The sequence below is a fragment of the Mastomys coucha genome, unplaced genomic scaffold, assembly GCF_008632895.1.
Source record: "Mastomys coucha isolate ucsf_1 unplaced genomic scaffold, UCSF_Mcou_1 pScaffold3, whole genome shotgun sequence".
Lineage (NCBI taxonomy): Eukaryota > Metazoa > Chordata > Mammalia > Rodentia > Muridae > Mastomys > Mastomys coucha.
Window position 1 is genome coordinate 35,559,334 of NW_022196909.1, and position 18,124 is coordinate 35,577,457.

Below are 18,124 nucleotides of genomic sequence, written 5' to 3' on the forward strand. Positions count from 1 at the left end.
GTGACCCGTGGCATGAGAATTATTTACACAGTAGTTTCTCAAAGAAAAGAAAGACTGTCCTGACAAAAATCAAGTCAGTGGTTTTGGGAATATATGGCTGTCACAGGCAAGACAAGCTTATGGTCACCAGAAACAACACAAAAGGAATCCCCTCAATTCCCCTATACTTATAAAGTGAAGGTAGTAGCAAACTATATCCTATGAGACTTGTGTGCACACTGAAGCTCTACACATAAAAGCCCCTACCAGCTAGCACCGCACATAGCAGATGTTTGTCTTGGAGATATTTATTTTTATCGTTGGTCAGCCATTTTGGGTAATGGAGAGGGTGTCTAAAGAGTGGATTGAGCTGAGTTAAAAATAGAATGTTGCCTGGATCTAGTCAAGGGATTAGGGATTATTTGGGGTTTAAAATTTCATCTCACCAGAAAGACCTGGTGGAGCTCACTAAATTCTCACCTTCCATTGAGATGCTCCGCCTTAGACTTATTTTTAACATCCATCCTTTCTCATGTGCTTTTTTTTTTTTTTTTTTTTTTTTTGAGTTTCCTTTATCACAATTTTTTCTCGAGAGTAATCCATTGAGACTTGTGCACACTCTTGGCAATGATTCCTTCTCCCAAGGGCAATTTGTTTTCCAGTGTATTCAATATATACTGACAGGTTATATATACTGAAGCAACTACAGGTGTCAAGAACCAAGAAAAGGAGTTCTCATATGTTGGAAACTTCTAATGGATCAGAAATATATATATCCACCTCCTCTGGCTGAGTGTAGAACCGGATAAGCAAAAATCAGAAAATGAAGAGAAAAGGTTCTGTCTTAGTTAGGGTTTTACTGCTATGAACAGACGCCATGACCAAGGCAACTCTTACAAGGACAACATTTAATTGGGGCTGGCTCACAGGTTCAGAGGCTCAGTCCATTATCATCAAGGTGGGAGCATGGCAGCATCCAGGCAGGCATGATACAGGCAGAGCTGAGAGTTCTACATCTTCATCTGCAGGCTGCTAGTGGAAGACTGGCTTCCAGGCAGCTAGGATGAAGGTCTTAAAGCCCATGCCCACAGTGACACACCTACTCCAACAAGACCACACCTCCTAATAGTGCCACTCCCTGGGCCAAGCATATACAAACCACCACAGACGCTGTACCCCACTGGGTACCAATGGGAACTGGGTTTATAATCTCTCAAGAGACTTGGGACTCCATGGAGTGGGGAGGCCTGGTAGGGTGGGGTGGGAGAAGGTGGGGACATCCTCTTGGAGACGGGGTGAGTGTGGGTGGGGATGCATAGGTGGGGGTGGAGGTGGGATGAGGAAGTGTGGGAGGGTGGACCAGGAGAGGATAATGACTGGACTGTAAAAAAAAAAAAAAAGGTTAAAGATGATGATGGTAGTAGTAGTAGTAATAATAATAATAATAATAGATACAAATTTTATAAAAGTGTTGTTCTCATGAATCACATTGCTAACCCTAGTGAGTAAACCAAGCCATTCTCAGAAAGACAAGTCCCATGTTCTCTCTCATCTGGGGACTCTGGATTGTATGGAGGTCATCTGTATGCGTAGGGCATGAAACGAAGGCACTATTTAGGGAAGAAAGAGGTCTGGTGGGCTAGGGCTCAAAGCGGGAGGTGAGGCTCAGCATGTGCTGTGGACTTTCGTGGAAAATCATTTAAAGGAAAGAAAGTATGCATTTCCTCTTTTGATTAAACAAAACAAAACAAAACCCTTTCCATACGTAAAACTCAGTCTGCTTACAAGGACAGGTTAAAAGGCGCTGCCCTTCTTTTCCTGCCAGCTCTAGGGTCCTGTCTCACATAAATATATTTGCCCCAGGACTGTGGGGACATTCTGGAAGGGCTGTGCTCAGACTGACATCTGATCCCTTTACTAGTGCCACGGCCGACTGGAAGTCTCAGGTCCTAGGTCTATAACATTAAGAGAGTGATCATGTTCTTAATGGCAACTATGATTTTTCTTTTTTTTTTTTAATCCTCAGTTATAGAGGCAAATCCAGGTCTGGTGCATATTAGGCAAGCAGTGTACCACCAAGCAGTCTGCCCGGCCTTTCCCCAAAATTTTTCTTTAAAAAAGAAAAAGAAAAAGGTGAATTTCTAAGTTGTCAGGCAGTCCTCAAAGTTGCAATCCTCCTGCCTCAGTCTCTTGAATAGCTGAGATTACAAGGATGTGTATGCCTGGCTAGGATTTTTTTTTTTTTTTTTTTTGGAAATCATTGTTTTCATATAATATGTGTTGAATGAAAATTCCTCCCATCTTCCTCCCTACCCACCCATCTTCAAGTTCTTTCCCCAGGAAAACTCACACACACACACACACACACACACACACACACACACACACACATACACACACACACACACACACACACATACACGCATACACACATGCATACACACACACAGATACACACATACAATAAAACCTCACAAAAATGAAAATCAAAATAAACAATCAAAGAACCAATAAGACAAAAAACCAAAAAAACCCAACCCAAACAACCACAATAAACAAAACAGGAAAATAAATCAAAAACTCCACAAAAATACCATTGAGTTTGTTCTGTGTTAAGCCATGTACTGGGTATGGGGTCTGGCCTGGAGGGTGGTTGATATACCTGGTGATACACCATTGGAGGAAATTGACCTTTTCCCATTACCAGAGGGTATCAACTGTAGTTATCTTCTTAGTTAGGGGTGGTACTCCATGTCCGTCTTCCCTTCTCAGTGCGGTAACCCTGTCTGGCTCAAAACTCTGCAGGCCTCTTGCACAAGCCACCACAAGACTCTGTGAGTGGGTATGTGTATCAGCCTTGTGTCTGGAACATACCGTTTGCGTCGAGTCATCACTACCTCTGGCTCTTACAATCTTTTTGCCTCCTCTTCCACATAGATCCCCGAGCCTTGAAGAGGCAGGGTAGATGAAGACATGCTATTTAGGACCGCTAGAATTTTATAGCCCTACTTTGATTATCATGGACTGCCTGGGGTCCTGACCTGAGGTAGCTCCAACTTTCTTGGTGTTAGGAGAATGTTTCCCAATAAGTTACACAAGGTACAAGAGTGAGGCCCCTTATCCCTCATGTTTGTCTCCTTGGGACTAGGGGATCTCTAGGGTCTTTCTAGTCTTAGCATCCCACCAGACGAGATGATTGGTTCTCTTCTTGCTGTCGATGCGAGGCATTTGCCTTCAAAGTAGGTCAGCCATCTTCAGTAAACAGACTACTGTTTACATGTGGCGAACGACTGTTTGAAGCACCACAAGACACTTAAATTCTTTGTAAAAAAGGAGAAAAATCAGAAAAGCATTTCGCCAAGGGGAAGGGAAAAATAATAGAAAACGGAATCTAACTAAAAATTCTAGAGTTGATTTTAATGCAGCATTATGTCCTAGCGTCCTGTTTAGGCTTTCCGTTGAATGCCCATAGATCATGGCACTTGGTAAAGGAGTCACAGTGTCCTGGTAACATTGTGTAACCTCCCCCACCCCCGGCATTTTTTTTTTTTAATTCCTCCTGAAAACGTGTGGTGGAATCCTGAGATTTGTTTAGGATTCTCTGAAGAGAGAGAGGTTTTTGCAGGCTCACTGAGTCAGACTTTAGCAGAGCAATCAAAATGATTGTTCTATTTAAAATTCACAGCAGAAACGATCACTTGAGCGAGCCACAAAAGACACGCCGCCTCTCACAGAAAGGCATTCAGAGTCTGGTGCCACCCACAGTCCCTCTCAGATGGAAGTTACTGGGAGCACAGTAAACACACCAGCCTTGCTAAATTAGGGCAAAGAGGATGGGCATGGGTTCTAAAACCGAACCGAGTTTTAGGACTGGAATATTTTCGCTTTTATATTTTACATGGAGATTATGTGAAAGGACTGATGCTGTGAAGAGATGTATAAGGCACGCTTATAAATTATATATTCCTTGAAGCTGTTTTTGAGCTTTTTTGCAAGTTGAATTTAAGAACATGTGCTATTATAATGTTTTTTTTATTTGTATATTCAAAAATTCATCCATTCAAACTCATTAGGGCTATTCCTGCCACCAAAATATTTTGAAACTTTCACCCCAGTGATTTCTTTTTCTACCCTCTCTTCTAAGTATATTTAGATTACTCTCTAAAACTTCTTTTACAGACTTAGGGTTCCAACAAGGAGAAATTAATGGGAATTGAATTTCACCTCTTGCGTGAACGGCTAAATTATCAAAGTAAAGACACTTGTTTATTTAGATAGGGAAACAAAGAGCCTAGATGTGGTCAATAAACGAGCTTGGTCATTGCTTCAAGAGAGTTTGTAGGCCAGTGGACAGGGAAGAGAAACCTTGAGCAGAACCAGGGAAATCCTTGAGTTGTGGAGCTGGGCAGAGTGCTAGAAAGGAGAGGTTGAAAGAGTGACCTGGGGGTCAGCAGGGAAGCCTCATTCAGCAGAACAGTGATCAGGATAGGTGCCTCCGGCAGAAACTATCTCAGGCTGGGACGAAATGCTCAGAGATAGAAGAAGCAAGGCTCAGATCCCACAAGCGGGCAAGGAAAATGTCTTCTCTCAGAGGAGAAAATTCCCCGGAAGCATTAGAACACCCCCAAAAGAGGCTTACCTCAGTGGTGGAGAAGAGAGGCAGGCCTGGAGAAAAACACTGCTTGCCTAGACAGTCTTAAAAGCAATAGGAAAATAGAAAAAAAGTGATCCAAATACTTAACTGTGCCCCAGAACAAAGACTCGGGGTAGCTGGTAGCTAGCTAGTCTCTGTATTAGAATAAAATACGAACATCCATGTGCAGCACCTGATTAGACAGAATACACAACGCCTAGGATCCACTCTGAAATATTCAGTATCGGGTAATGCCGTGATGAGGAGAAAATCTTCCCAAGTCAGATGAACCCGCAGCTAAAAGATGTGTGAGAATCAACTGACAGAGGATGAGCACATAGCAATTCTATTGCTTATGTTCAGAGCTAGAAGAAATGTCGAATATGGGAATAGAGACGCAACAAACAAAAAGACTCAGTCAGACATCAGAGGCAAAAATTAGAGGAACTATCATAGACGTGAAACATATAAACATATGTATATATATGTGTGTGTATGTATGTGTATATACATATATATACACATGTATGTTATATGTGCATGCCTTATATATCACATAATATAAATGCATACTATATATTTACAAATGTATATTATATATATTTTATATTCTATAAATATATCTATACATATATAACATATGTTTATATTTATTTATATATGTTTTATATAGCAGAATTGATGGCACATTAAGAGTTTATGAAGGTCAGTAAACTCGGAGGCATATCAACAGATGTCTAAAATGAGACAGAGGGTAAGAGGTCAGACCATAAGAAGAACAGGGCAACCAGTACAACAACTTGGAATGATCAAGTCTATGCTTGAGTTCGTGCAGGAAAGCGGAAGCTGCAAAAAAAGTATAGTTGGGGACTAATAGACAAAGACTCTCTACTTCCAGAAAACTTGAACCCATCAAGAAAGTCAAGAATCCGGGGTGGGACCCCTTGTTCCGTCGTGCCAGAAGCTCTGGGTTCTACTCCCAGCAAAATGCCAATCCCAAGAACCACACCTGTGACGCATGGCTGTAACCTAGTGGGACAGCAGCTGAGAAGGGAGAGCCGCAACAGTAGGAGACTAACTTGGGCTTCATCTATAACCAGACACTGTCTGGAAGCAGCAAAGAAAGACCAGCTAAGAACCCCGTGAGGCCCTCAGAACGAGGAATGTGAAGAATACTGTACCAACGCATGGCATCAACAGTAAATATCAGTGATAACGAGAAAAAAATTCATAAATAAAAAAATTAAAATAAAACATGCAATATATGCCGAGGGACGGGGACAGACATGATGTCCGATATCGTGGAAACAAAACAAAGCAACGTTTTAAAGGACCGGCTGGCGGCAAAGCCCGTAAAGCCCGCCTGTCTAGAATTCTGTATCCAATGAAGGCATCTTTCAAGGAAATGTAACATGAAGCTTTGGTCCAGCCCTGAAAGGTGGGAGGGTTTAATACAAGTCCCCTTGCATTTATAGAAGGAGTTGCGGGAGCCCTTCAGGCACACATGAAAAACACCACCTGGAAATCTGCTTATACATAAAGACAAGAAAGTTCTGCCGTCAGACTCAAACATCTCCTGGGAATTTTACTATATAAAATGCACAGAGGCGGGGGTGCAGAGTTGTAACGTATGTGGAAGCAGACTGTGTAAGGACTGTACAAAAACCAAGAGAGGAGAAATGAGAAGCAAGGACGATGAGTTGCTTATAGTGCATGAGAAATGGTAAAATACAACTTAAAAGTTAGTTTCCTCTGAGTTAAAGATGTATATTATAAACCCCAGGGAGTTTACTAAAACAAGAAAAAAAGTTTATCGAAAAGAAGTCAGAAAAAAAAAAGGATGGACAGAGAAGATATGCCATAAGAAAAAAAAAACAATGAAATATTTAAAGTTGCTATAATAATAATCGCAGGATATGCAAATGATCTAAACCCATCAAATTAAAGGCAGAGTTCTTATTTTGAATAAAAAGGCATGGATAAGAGCCCTATCAGATTGAAAAGCACAAGTAGAGTGGAGAGTAAAATTATAGGTGTTGTGTGTTACAGTCACACTAAGCAGATTTCAGAGCTAAGGATCTTATTGAGAGATCAATAAATTATAATAACAAAGAAAAAAACGTGTTGCTGGTGTTATCTACAAGAAACAGCCTATATGGGACATTCTTTACATTGTTGCCGTTTGATCCAGCCTTTATTCAGGCATTTATTCATGAGAAATATGCATGTGTGTGCCCATAGAAAGGCTTACCCGGAAAGACTCCTCAAAGGTGAATTTGCAACAGCCTCAAACCAGAGTCCACCCTCATGTCCATGAATCACTAAGCAAACCGTGTCAAGGCCCATTCGATGGCATACTAGCCAACAATAAAAGAAATGAACTTGATGCATGCATGCACTTCCACGAAGGGCTCTGAGAATAGTTGATCGGTTTGAACGAATGGCAAAAGGAGATGCAGCCTTATAATCCTATTTGCATACAAGCCTAGGAAATGTAAATGAGCGCACAGTGACAAAGAGCAAATCACCGGTTGCCTGGTAACCACTAGCAACAGGGGAGGCCGGAAGGAAGGGGGTGATGACCAAGAACCACAGCTTAACTTAGGGGAGTACCGTGCACACTCATTATCTTAACTGTGTAATAGATTCATGGTCACATAGAACATACACACACAGACAGCACAGATCATGACATAAAATTATCTGCTTTAAAGCACGAAGTTCCCGGAACATCGATTAAAATTCGGTAAAAACTGTCAACACATGGAAAACCGTAGTGTACAGAGAAGGTATTTCCTCGGGGTAATTAGGATGCAGAGAAGACACCTTCTCTCTGCTTTGCTTCTTGAGCATCGCCCTCTCATGCTACCAACAGAACAGCAGCACACTTGATAACTCTCTCAGACAGAAAGCTCATGCTAACTGAGGATCTTACTGGGTTTGTGTGCACTGGCTGTCTTAGTCAAAAAATACTGTTGTGACAGCTTTCAGTCTCTGTTTGTACATTTTTAATCTTTTTCACAATTGAAATCGACAACCTCCCCCCAAATCTCCTAAACCACCCAAGTCTTTCTATTTATTTATTTATTTTTATTTCACGGCACATTTGCAAATGCCCATATATTCTTCGTAGAGATGCACGGGTGATGGAGAAGAGCGTCCTGCTTTGGGTAATGCCAAGAAATGGGACCTGAACTCGTGTCTGATGATGCCAAGAGAAAAGAGTTCAGCCTTTCAGAATCGGTGGGACTTCAGTGTAGAGGGCAATGAATCAGTATTTGCTAAGTTCAGACGAAATGGCACAGCTTGACATTCTGACATGGTATTCCGTTTTCATACCCACTGACTTATGGTCATCGCAATGAACATGGTAGCATCCTGATTACCTCTGCTTCCTATATGAGTGAGCTTTTTGCAGGGGTGGGGAGTCAGGTAAGAGCATGGTAGGAAGAAGGTGATCTGCCCTGTGTCTTTTGGGTTCCGCCATTTGTGCTCTTGTATCTAGGGCGTGGCCCATTTGTTTCCATTGAAGAAAAACACCAACAAGGACCAACTCTGCTGTTCATATCTGTTTCGCCTCTCTTCTAGATTTCTCATTTCCCTGGGTCTTTATCTGTCGCTAGGTACCTGTTCACTACATAGCCAGCAACAGCTTTTCTGGGGTTCCACGCATAAAGGCTAAAGGGAGAAAGAGAATCCGTGGAAAGTTGAAGGGGGGGAGAAGGGGCACACAACACAGATCCACAGATCTGTCCGAATGAATGGGTACATCGGGCACATAAACTAGTAATTAAAACCCTCGCAGTAAATAAAGGGATAGGAGTCTCATCCTGGTTGCACACACAGGATACCAGAGTCTTCTCGACCCCACACTTCCCACTCCGCCATCCTTCCAATTCCTGTCTAAAGTGGAATCACATGACTCATGTCTTTAAAGAACCATCTCATTCTGTAGGCCAGATTAACTTCAGTTCAAGGAAATCCTCCTGTCCCAGCTGGCCAAGCATGGTGATTATAGATGCGTGCCACTACGCACAGCCTTACAAACTCTTTATGTGGGCTCTTCAGAACTTCTTGTGATCCGTATGAGCAGTGCTGGAAGTAAAGGCCAGCCAGGCGAGGACACCACGGGACCCGCAAAGAGCATCGTTTGAGTGATACTGTGGCAATTCAGAGTAGTGAGAACTACTCTGGGTCTTACTGGAACAGGGTGAGGCTCACCGTTTCCATTTCCCTCAGATTCGTGGGTGATGTTCCTGTCTGTGGATTTTTGTTGGTGAAACTTGGTTAGACAAACGCTTCTTTTGTTGCTAACAAAAACCCTCTAATTCCAGTTCTACAGTTTATTAACTAGGAGTCCTGGGTAGAACCCAATGATCTCTCTGGATCTCATATATAAAATAAGAATAGTAATAAATGGTTTTATATAACCAAATGAAACAATATACATAAGTATATGTAATTAATATATATTAATTAATTAACATACATAAATAAATGCTTGACTAATATTAGTTAATTTTCCCAAATACATATTTCTTCTTAGTCTAAGCCGGAACTAGAATATATCACTCTCTTAATTCCTAACCTGAATATCAACAGCTCCACATAGTTAAGACTGTAAACAAATATGCCACATGTCTCCACTGTGGGGCCAGCTGCCAGTCTCAGAAGCATTTGTGCCATCTGACGGTTGAGGCATGAGGGAACACTGACACAGTTAATCATGAGACAAGACCTGCAGATGGAAGACTGTGAAACCTGGAGTAAAAATGTGGCTCAGAGCCCATGTTGCCACCAACCTCGCATCCTGTCTGCTAAAGTAAAAGCATCTCTTTAGAAAATGAACTAGAACCCCAGACCATCTCTGCTTACTAGGCAAGCATGTAGGGTCAACCCCAACGCATGTTAAAAAAAAAAAAATCTAGTCTTAGTTCTCAGCCTCTTATTTCCATATTTACCCAAAGGACAGATCCTTCAAGGTATCCTGACAGTGGAGGATTTAAGCACTAGCTCTGTCCACACTCAGGCAACACAAAAGAACATCTTCTCCCAACATGGACAACAAGCAGTAATTCGGAGGAGCAGCCCAGCTGCTCAGATGCACGCTCACAACTCAGCCCCAGGATGCTTGTGAAAATCCATCTTCTTATTCATCACAGCCCAAAGCCAAAGAGGCTAGACACACATTCTGACCAGGCCCCTTCCAGACAGAAGTGAGTTCTACGGTCATCCCATCTCTACCACCAAGCCTGCTGTTACATTCATAATCCACACACCAGGAAAGGTAAGACCACCCCTTAGCATGACACCACAAAGCATGAAGTGCAGCGAGCATTTTCATGTGCTAAAAGAAGCTGAAAGGCAACATTTTTATTTATTTTTTTATTTTTTTAAAGATTTACTTTATTTATTTTATGTGTATGAGTACACTGTAGCTGTACGGATGGCTGTGAGCCGTCATGTGTGTGGCTGCTGGGAATTGAACTCAGGACCTCTGCGGCCCCGTTCGCTCTGGCCCCACTCTCTCTGCCGTAATTCTCTGTAGCTGTCTTCAGAAGCACCAGAAGAGGGCATCAGGTCTCATTACAGGTGGTTGTGAGCCACCGTGTGGTTGCTGGGATCTGAACTCAGGACCTTCGGAAGAGCAGTGAGTGCTCTTACCCGCTGAGCCATCTCGCCAGGCCCTGAAAGGCAACATTTTATTTATTTATTTATTTATTTATTTATTTATTTATTTTTGGCTTTTCGAGACAGGGTTTCTCTGTGTAGTCCTGGCTGTCCTGGAACTTACTCTGTAGACCAGGCTAGCCTCAAACTCAGAAATCTGCCTGCCTCTGCCTCCTAAGTGCTGGGATTAAAGGCGTGCGCCACCACCGCCCGGCTTAGAAAGAAAGCCACTGTTTTTTCTTAATTAATTTATTTATTATATGTAAGTATACTGTAGCTGTCTTCAGACACCCCAGAGGAGGGTATTAGATCTCATTACGGGTGGTTGTGAGCTACCGAGTGGTTGCTGGAATTTGAACTCAGGACCTTTGGAAGAGCAGTCAGTACTCTTAACCACTGAGCCATTTCTCCAGCCTCAAAAGGCAACATTTTAAATAGTTAATTATTTATCATCAAAATCACACACGTTTTTTGGAAGGCTGAAGTGTTAACTGCCTTAAAGTAAGACTAGAGAGCTTTCGCTCCTTCCCAGGGACAGCAGCCTCTTCCATCAAAGGCAACCTCTTTCAAATCTCTCTTCTCCTTCTCTTTCTTCTCCTCCTTCTCCTCCTCTTCCTCCTCTTCCTCCTCTTCCTCCTCTTCCTCCTCCTTCTCCTTCTCCTCCTTCTCCTCTTCTCTCCCTTCTCTTCCCTCCCCCCTCCTCCTCCTTCTCCTCCTTCTCCTCCTTCTCTTCCTTCTCCTCCTCTTCTTCCTCCTCCTCCTTCTCCTTCTCCTCCTTCTCCTCTTCTCTTCTGTCTCCTCCCTCTCCTCCCTCTCCCTTCCCCTTCCCCCTCCCTCTCCCTCTCCCTCTCCTATCCCTCGCCTTTTCCTCTCCTTCTCCTCCTCCTTCTTCTCTCTACTGCCATCCTTCTAAAGAACTTTAGGCTTGATTTTTTTACCAGTGTAAGGATGAGCCACTGCTGATCCACATCACATATTATAATTTTATTTTATTTTCTGAACATACATTTTGTTCCTAAGTTATCACATCCCTTTTTGAAGAATGCACTTTACTTCGAGTCTACATTTACCCTTAAGCTTATTATACATCCCCTAACAGCCAGCCTTTCGATAGTCACCTCCACACATTGCCCATCACGCGATTTTGCATTTCATTTTGTCCCCGGAGATCTTCTCCTAGGTGCCTCTTGGGCCATCAAGTTAACCGGTTCAAGTTGGACACACACTAATCTGGATCCGACCCACGTTTTGTCTTACTTCATTTTTTGAATAATGGTTAGCCCATTTTTAGTGACAAGATAAGATTAATTACAAAGGGCCTGCAAAGGGGGCTGAGGGTGCACCAATGATTTCATTTACGATCTAGAAATATCCCAAATGAAAATTAACAATTTATACATTCATGGTAATGGCAGTAGCTGATCATTCTCATGAATGGCAAAATATAAACAGCCTGATAAAGCAATCTAAAAATGGTACTCTCCAGATGAGAAACCAAGAGGCTGGGGGAAGCTTTAAAACTTTCTACTCCCCCCTTGAGCGCCATAGCATCTCTGATGGCCAATTGTCATCTGATTTTAGAAATTCACTATAATTGAATACTATGTATAATTAGCAAGGAAAATCAATTCAATGACCATGAAAAACAAAATGAGCTATACACTCACGGGGAACATTCATAAAGCCTGCTCTGCTGGGTTTAGTTACTGCTTTCTGTTCAAAATAGCAGCACTGAAGCATTTGAAAATGCCTGTAATTGGGGTCAGTGTGTGGTCAGACACCCCACCCCCAAAATGATCTCAAGCCAACCAGCATATGTTGGGCAGTACTCGTCTGTTAAAATAAAATTTTGGCTTCAACAAGCATGTGATACCTCTAACTTTCCCATTAAATAAAGTTAATGAGTTTCTTTTTACCGAAGTACTATAAAGGTGTGGGTCTCAGGAATGGAAGTCTCGATATATCAAAGTCTGTGTCTAAAAGCGATAACTCTGGGAAGGAGATAAAGTATACGTTAATTCCACTGTCCCCTTTACAAGCAAAAATAAAAAAAAATTTAACGTGGAAAGGCAAGAGGTGAAGCTCAAGGTTCTTACCCAGAAAGACACATTTAAAAAAGAAATCAGGGACAAAATTCAATGTCACAGTCAAAGGGAACAGCAAGATGGAAAGATAGGGTGCTGGAGTTTTTTCCAGCTTGCTCTGGAGAAGCAAGTGTTTATTGTGTGACCTGGGAAGAGACAGAAAGGAACGCTGACTTCTCTGAAAGATGTTAACATGTGTCCTGAATGCCAGGCCTCAGAGGTTGCCTGCTCATGCCCCTGAGTCTAGTGTCTACTGGCAGACGTGTCTTTAAAGCAGCCACTTGGTCTTCCTGAGTATCAGTATCTTAATCTGCAAATAATAGCGTTGCCTTCAAGAGCCGTCCGAAGAGTGAAACCTCACAGGAACAAATTGTATTCACAGAGCTCCCATGGCCTTGAAGATTCAGGCCACAAGCGAATGAACATCTCAGAAGCCACTTCCATTCCCAGAAAGTCCCCAGATCCATGTGGAAAAGCCAAGGCAAGATGTCTTCCCGTGTTATCTTTCAGTCAAGAGACAGACGCACTCTCCTGCTCCGCAATCCCAGGCTGTTCTAGCCATCCGTTGGCTTCTCATTTCTAAATGTCAGCCGGTGTCTGGGTTCTGATCCATTCAAACTAGCACCTCTTAAAGCATTTGGCTTCTTGTCTCTCTCTAAGTGGAAATCTTCTCTAACAACCAGCTGAGAAGCTCTTAAAGAAAGCCCTGAGGGACTAGAGAGATAGCCCGGCAGTTAAATGGGCTGCCTGCTCTTGCAGAGGCCGTTGATTCCCCTCACCCACACAAGGCCCCTATCACTCCACCCTATAACTCCATCTCCAAGGGATCCAATGCACTTCGTGGATGCCTAAGTGCACACCCACACGCAAACACGAAAATAAACTGCCTGCAAATTACATTCAGTTTGAGAGGAGAGGGCTCAATATACTGATGTTTGACTCCATGTCCAGAGATTCTAAGATGGTTGGTCTTGGGGGTAACTGTAGAGTCTGAACATTCCTGCAACTTAACATTGCTCACTGCTCTCTGTTAAGACAAGTACCTCTATAAAATTGGGTGGAAAGGGAAACATGGCTAGTCCGAGAGGAGCCTGGGATATTCAGAAGCTAAACAGTCGCTTCTCAGATGCTAATTGTCTGACAAACTTACTGAGCTGACTCAAGCAGTCCAGGCCTTCAGGGGCACAGATTTTGCATAGCCAAAGCCCAAATTTCTATTGGCGAGCACATTTCTCTTGGCATAGGGGATTCAGACACCAGCAGGGAATCCCCGTTTTGAGTCCATGTCAATTTTAAAACTTGATAAACCTGCACATGTCAATTCTAGCCATCAAGGCATGTAGCATTCGAAGGCAATCCTAGACCAAATGTGTGCCATGCTCATGAGCTATTGGTAAAAAATAGATGGTGTTTTAGAAGCAACCCTATGTAATGTAAAACATCAATGTATGAATAGCATTGTATGAGCATCAGTGTATATAAATATAGCATTACCTTCCAGAGCTGTTCTTTCACAAAAACAGGTTGTATTTGTAGAGCTCCTGTAGGGCCTTGGCGATTCAGGCCATAAGCAGGTGAACATCTCAGGAGCAGTTTCCATTGCCAAATACACACTGTATCAATATATCAGTGTAGAGTACGTTCCTATACTGAGAACAATATGCTCTGTTCTCAGTGACTTCATACTACAAGAATTACAGTATGAAACTCAGCAAAGAAGATAAAAATAGTGCAACTATCAACAGACATACATACCGAGGGCTACTTTCTGATGTTATTTGGTGTTTTCACTACATGCAAACGGTGCCACATGATTTACTGCCACTGTCCCCTTAGTCCTGTCAACTCTGTAAAACAAGGGCGTAGGACATCATATTCATGTTACACATTAGGGAACTAAGATGTGAAAAGGTCCCTTTTTTACATCAGCAAACATATATAAAGGTAGCAGCGGCTCCGCTGAGCTTGATATCAATATGGGAGATGTGGACCAGGGATGGATTCAGAGAGATAGTGTGATTTCTGTGGGTTCTAGGCTGGTGGATTTGGGGTGTTCATCACGTGAATATCAACGGTTCAGAATCCTTTCAAGAGACTGGATCAAAGATGGCTACAGAAAATACCCAAGGTCATCTCCGAGAGCAACCTTCAGCCCCAGAGAACTGCAAGGATCATGTTCTGCCTCGGGCATCATGCTAACATCTGAGTAGCTTAATCTACAGCGAATCCACCGTGGGGTTAAATCCATCATGAAACGAAAACATTGACTACCACTCCTCATGCTACGATTGCTTGGGGGAAAAAAAAAATGTTCCCCTAAGACAGTTCCCATGAAAGGCTATTTGTTACATAGTCTTTCATTTTTCCCTTTTTTTGAAAGCCATTTTTGTGCAGTGTTTGTCACATAAATAGCAATGATGGGCAAAACCCAGCCTCTGTCCAATACAGTGGTAGAACATGAATCACCTGGGGCCCTTTAACTAAATATGTCAATATTCTGATGCACTTGGGGTTGGGGGAAGGGAGTCTAATATACAAAATTGAGATCCACTGTGGGTTTAGGAGGAAAACAGCATTTACCAAAGCTCTGTGGTAGCAGATACAAGCCAATGCAAGGAGACAGAGACAGAAGGATTGCAAAGAAGAGCATCGTTTGAGAGGAGTCCTGGAATTGGGTAAAAACTGATTTTAAGAAGTAAATAGGTTTCTTCACTGTGACGGTTTGTATATACTCAGCCCAGAGAGTGGCACTGTTAGAAGGCGTGGCCCTGTTGGAGTGGGTGTGTCACTGTGGGCATGGGCTTTAAGACCCTCCTCTTAGCTGCCTGGAAGCCAGTATTCTGCTAGCAGCCTTCAGGTGAAGATGTAGAATGCTCAGCTCCTCCTGCACCATGCCTGCCTGGATGCTGCCATGCTCCCACCTTGATGATCATGGACTGAACCTCTGAACCTGTAAGCCAGCCCAATTAAATGTTGACCTTATAAGAGTTGCCTCGGTCATGGTGTCTGTTCACAGCAGTAAAACCCTAACTAAGGCATTCACTACAAATATTTTCAGTATATTCAGTGATCTAAATGACGCTACAAGAGCAACTCTATACACTCACCCGCAGTTACACCATGAGGCATTTTGAGACCCTAGGATCTCATTTAAGGAAATTGTACTTACACATATGTAAATATAGAATGGGAGAGGAATGTAGATAGGGGCGGGTGGAATAATTTGGTCCTGAATTTAAGAAGATTGATAATAAATAAATCTTCCAAAATAAATCTTCTTAATCGTAATCTCTAAAGAATCTTAAAAGGAATTTTAAATCAGAATAAAGAGCTGTTTATAAATAGCACAAAATACCATACACTAATTTGTTCAATTTTGCCAAGTGACTCTTAATTACTTTTTGAAAAGCCTTTAATTATTTTTTCTAGCTTCCACAAAAAGGGGGCTTGTTTCAACATTTCTAAATGTAAAAAGGAAAGTATGAATGCTGAAGGAATTAATTATATTCATGATTTGAGCTAGAATTAAAGGCTGAGAATTACTAATCTTCCGAGTACAGCCTGTGTTCTTAATCTGCAGCAGGAAGACTGGCAGTGTGCACTAAATGAGAATTACACCGGGGAAGAACTTCATGAGACCTCATTTTGGTGGGAAATAACTGAAATTGACTATTAGGGATGTTTTCTGAACAAACATGATTGCCGAGATTTTTCGCTGATTAACCTTTGCATATTAAGTATGCCTGACTGGGATTTGAAAGTCATGAGTCTATTTCCGTTATATAACTTTAAAAAAAAAAAAAAAAACACCTTTGACCTATTTAGGGGATGCAATAATGATGAGAACTTTAGCCACATGTATAGAAGTCTCTGATTGCCCGGGACAATCCTGAATGGCTCTACTGTGCCATGCATCAGTGTTACTGATTTTTGAATCAAACGAAATAAAGAAGCAACACAAAAACCTTACTGAGCTCTTCTTCTGAGTATCAAAAAGAAATAACCTGCTCCACATCCCAGCTTTCCAAATGTTTGCCATGAGGCAGGGATGACCAGCTAGGCACGGCAAAGCATGCCTTTCGTCTCAGTGTGTGGAAGGCGAGCCAGGAGAAGCATGTGCTTGACACTAGTTTGAGTTATCTCGCAAGACTTTATGAGTAAGGAGGAGGGAGAAGAGGAGGGAGGGAGGGAGGAAGGGAGGTAAAGCGAGTATTCTAGTTTGCTTTTGGGCTTGCCAACTTGAGGGAGAAAGGGCTTTACTCCATCTTTACTTCTGCATCCTAGTCTATTCACTGAGGAAAGCCACAACCGAAACCTGGAGGCAGGAAATAGAGCAGAGGCCATAGTGGTATGGTGTTTGTTCTCAGACTCGCGCTCAGCTCACTTTCTGCTAGAACCTACAACTGCCCAGGTATGGTATTGCCCACAGTGGGCTAAGTCCCTCTTACATCATTCAGCAATCAGGAAGGTACACTAATCGATGGCCAATCTGATGGCAGCATTTTCTCAACTAAAATTACTTCCTCCCACGCACATCTAGGTTGCGTCGAGTGGACAAAAACTAACCATGACAGTGGGTTAGCCTAAAGCAGCATGTATTCTAATGGTGATTTGGGGGCACCCAAGGGACGGAAGAGTCCACACAGAAGACACTGAGTGACTCTGCCCCAGCTAACTGTGATTGGTGAATAAAGATGTCAACAGCCAATAACTGGCCAGAAGAGAGAGAGGTGGGGTTGAGGTTTCAGATGCTTGGAAAGAGAGGACCACGAGGAGAGAGGAGGAAGAAGCCACCATGGAATGAAGGAAGAACGCAGGAGAGGAGAAAGAAAAAGCCACCATGTGTTAGCTGAGCCATAAAAACATGGCCCCGAGGGCTGCCCAATGGGAGTTAAGAGCAGCCCAGATGAAACATAGGAAATAGCAATGTAATAACCCCGGGGTTGTCGATAGGGAAATTGATTTTATCAGCATGGAGGGTAGGCAGCTGCCCAGCAATTGTACTTGATAGAGCTTATTAAAGGCTTATTAAAGGCCTTGTGTGTTTTTTATCCAGAACTCGACAAACAAAGGTGGGGTAGATTTCCCAGCTGGTGTGACCCTCCTATAGCTGAGGGCTGACTCTGTCAGACCCCGCCTTCCACAGATAGCCACACCTCTCTGCCCACCTCCTGCTAATTGCCACGCCTCTCTCCAAGTTCCAGTTACGCTAGAAGTCCCGCCTCCAGAGTCTGAAGATGAAGCTGCTGATTGGGCCAAGTTGCTGATGAACTTGGGGGAGGGTTTTTTGCTTTACCTATCTACCTGTTTTGCTTGTAAGGAAGAGAATTCAATGAATGATGGCAGACTGAAAGCACACCATGTGTTGGTCTAAATTTTTTCAAACCCTTCCTGCATTTCTGGCACCCCAAATTATTCGGGCCTTGACCCCTATTCCAGAAAACCCATTCGTATGAGTGGCTGCTGGCCACTGCTACAGGCTGGGATTTTTAATATTTTTAATACAGGATCCCAAACAGTTTTAAAAGTATAGGCTTTTGCAGAGTCGCGATGGCTCCACACCGGGGCCAGAATCAGGAATCACATGCTGCTGCGGTTGTTTAACAACCTGAAGGTTCCGTTCTTGAAGCTGGTTCTCCACCGCCACTTAGCTAATCACACACTCTCTGTGCTGTTTGAACTGTGTTAGGATTCTCAGTCCCAAGTGAAAACAGTACGTTTTAGTCTTCTTGAAAAAAGAATCAAGCAGAAGTGTTTG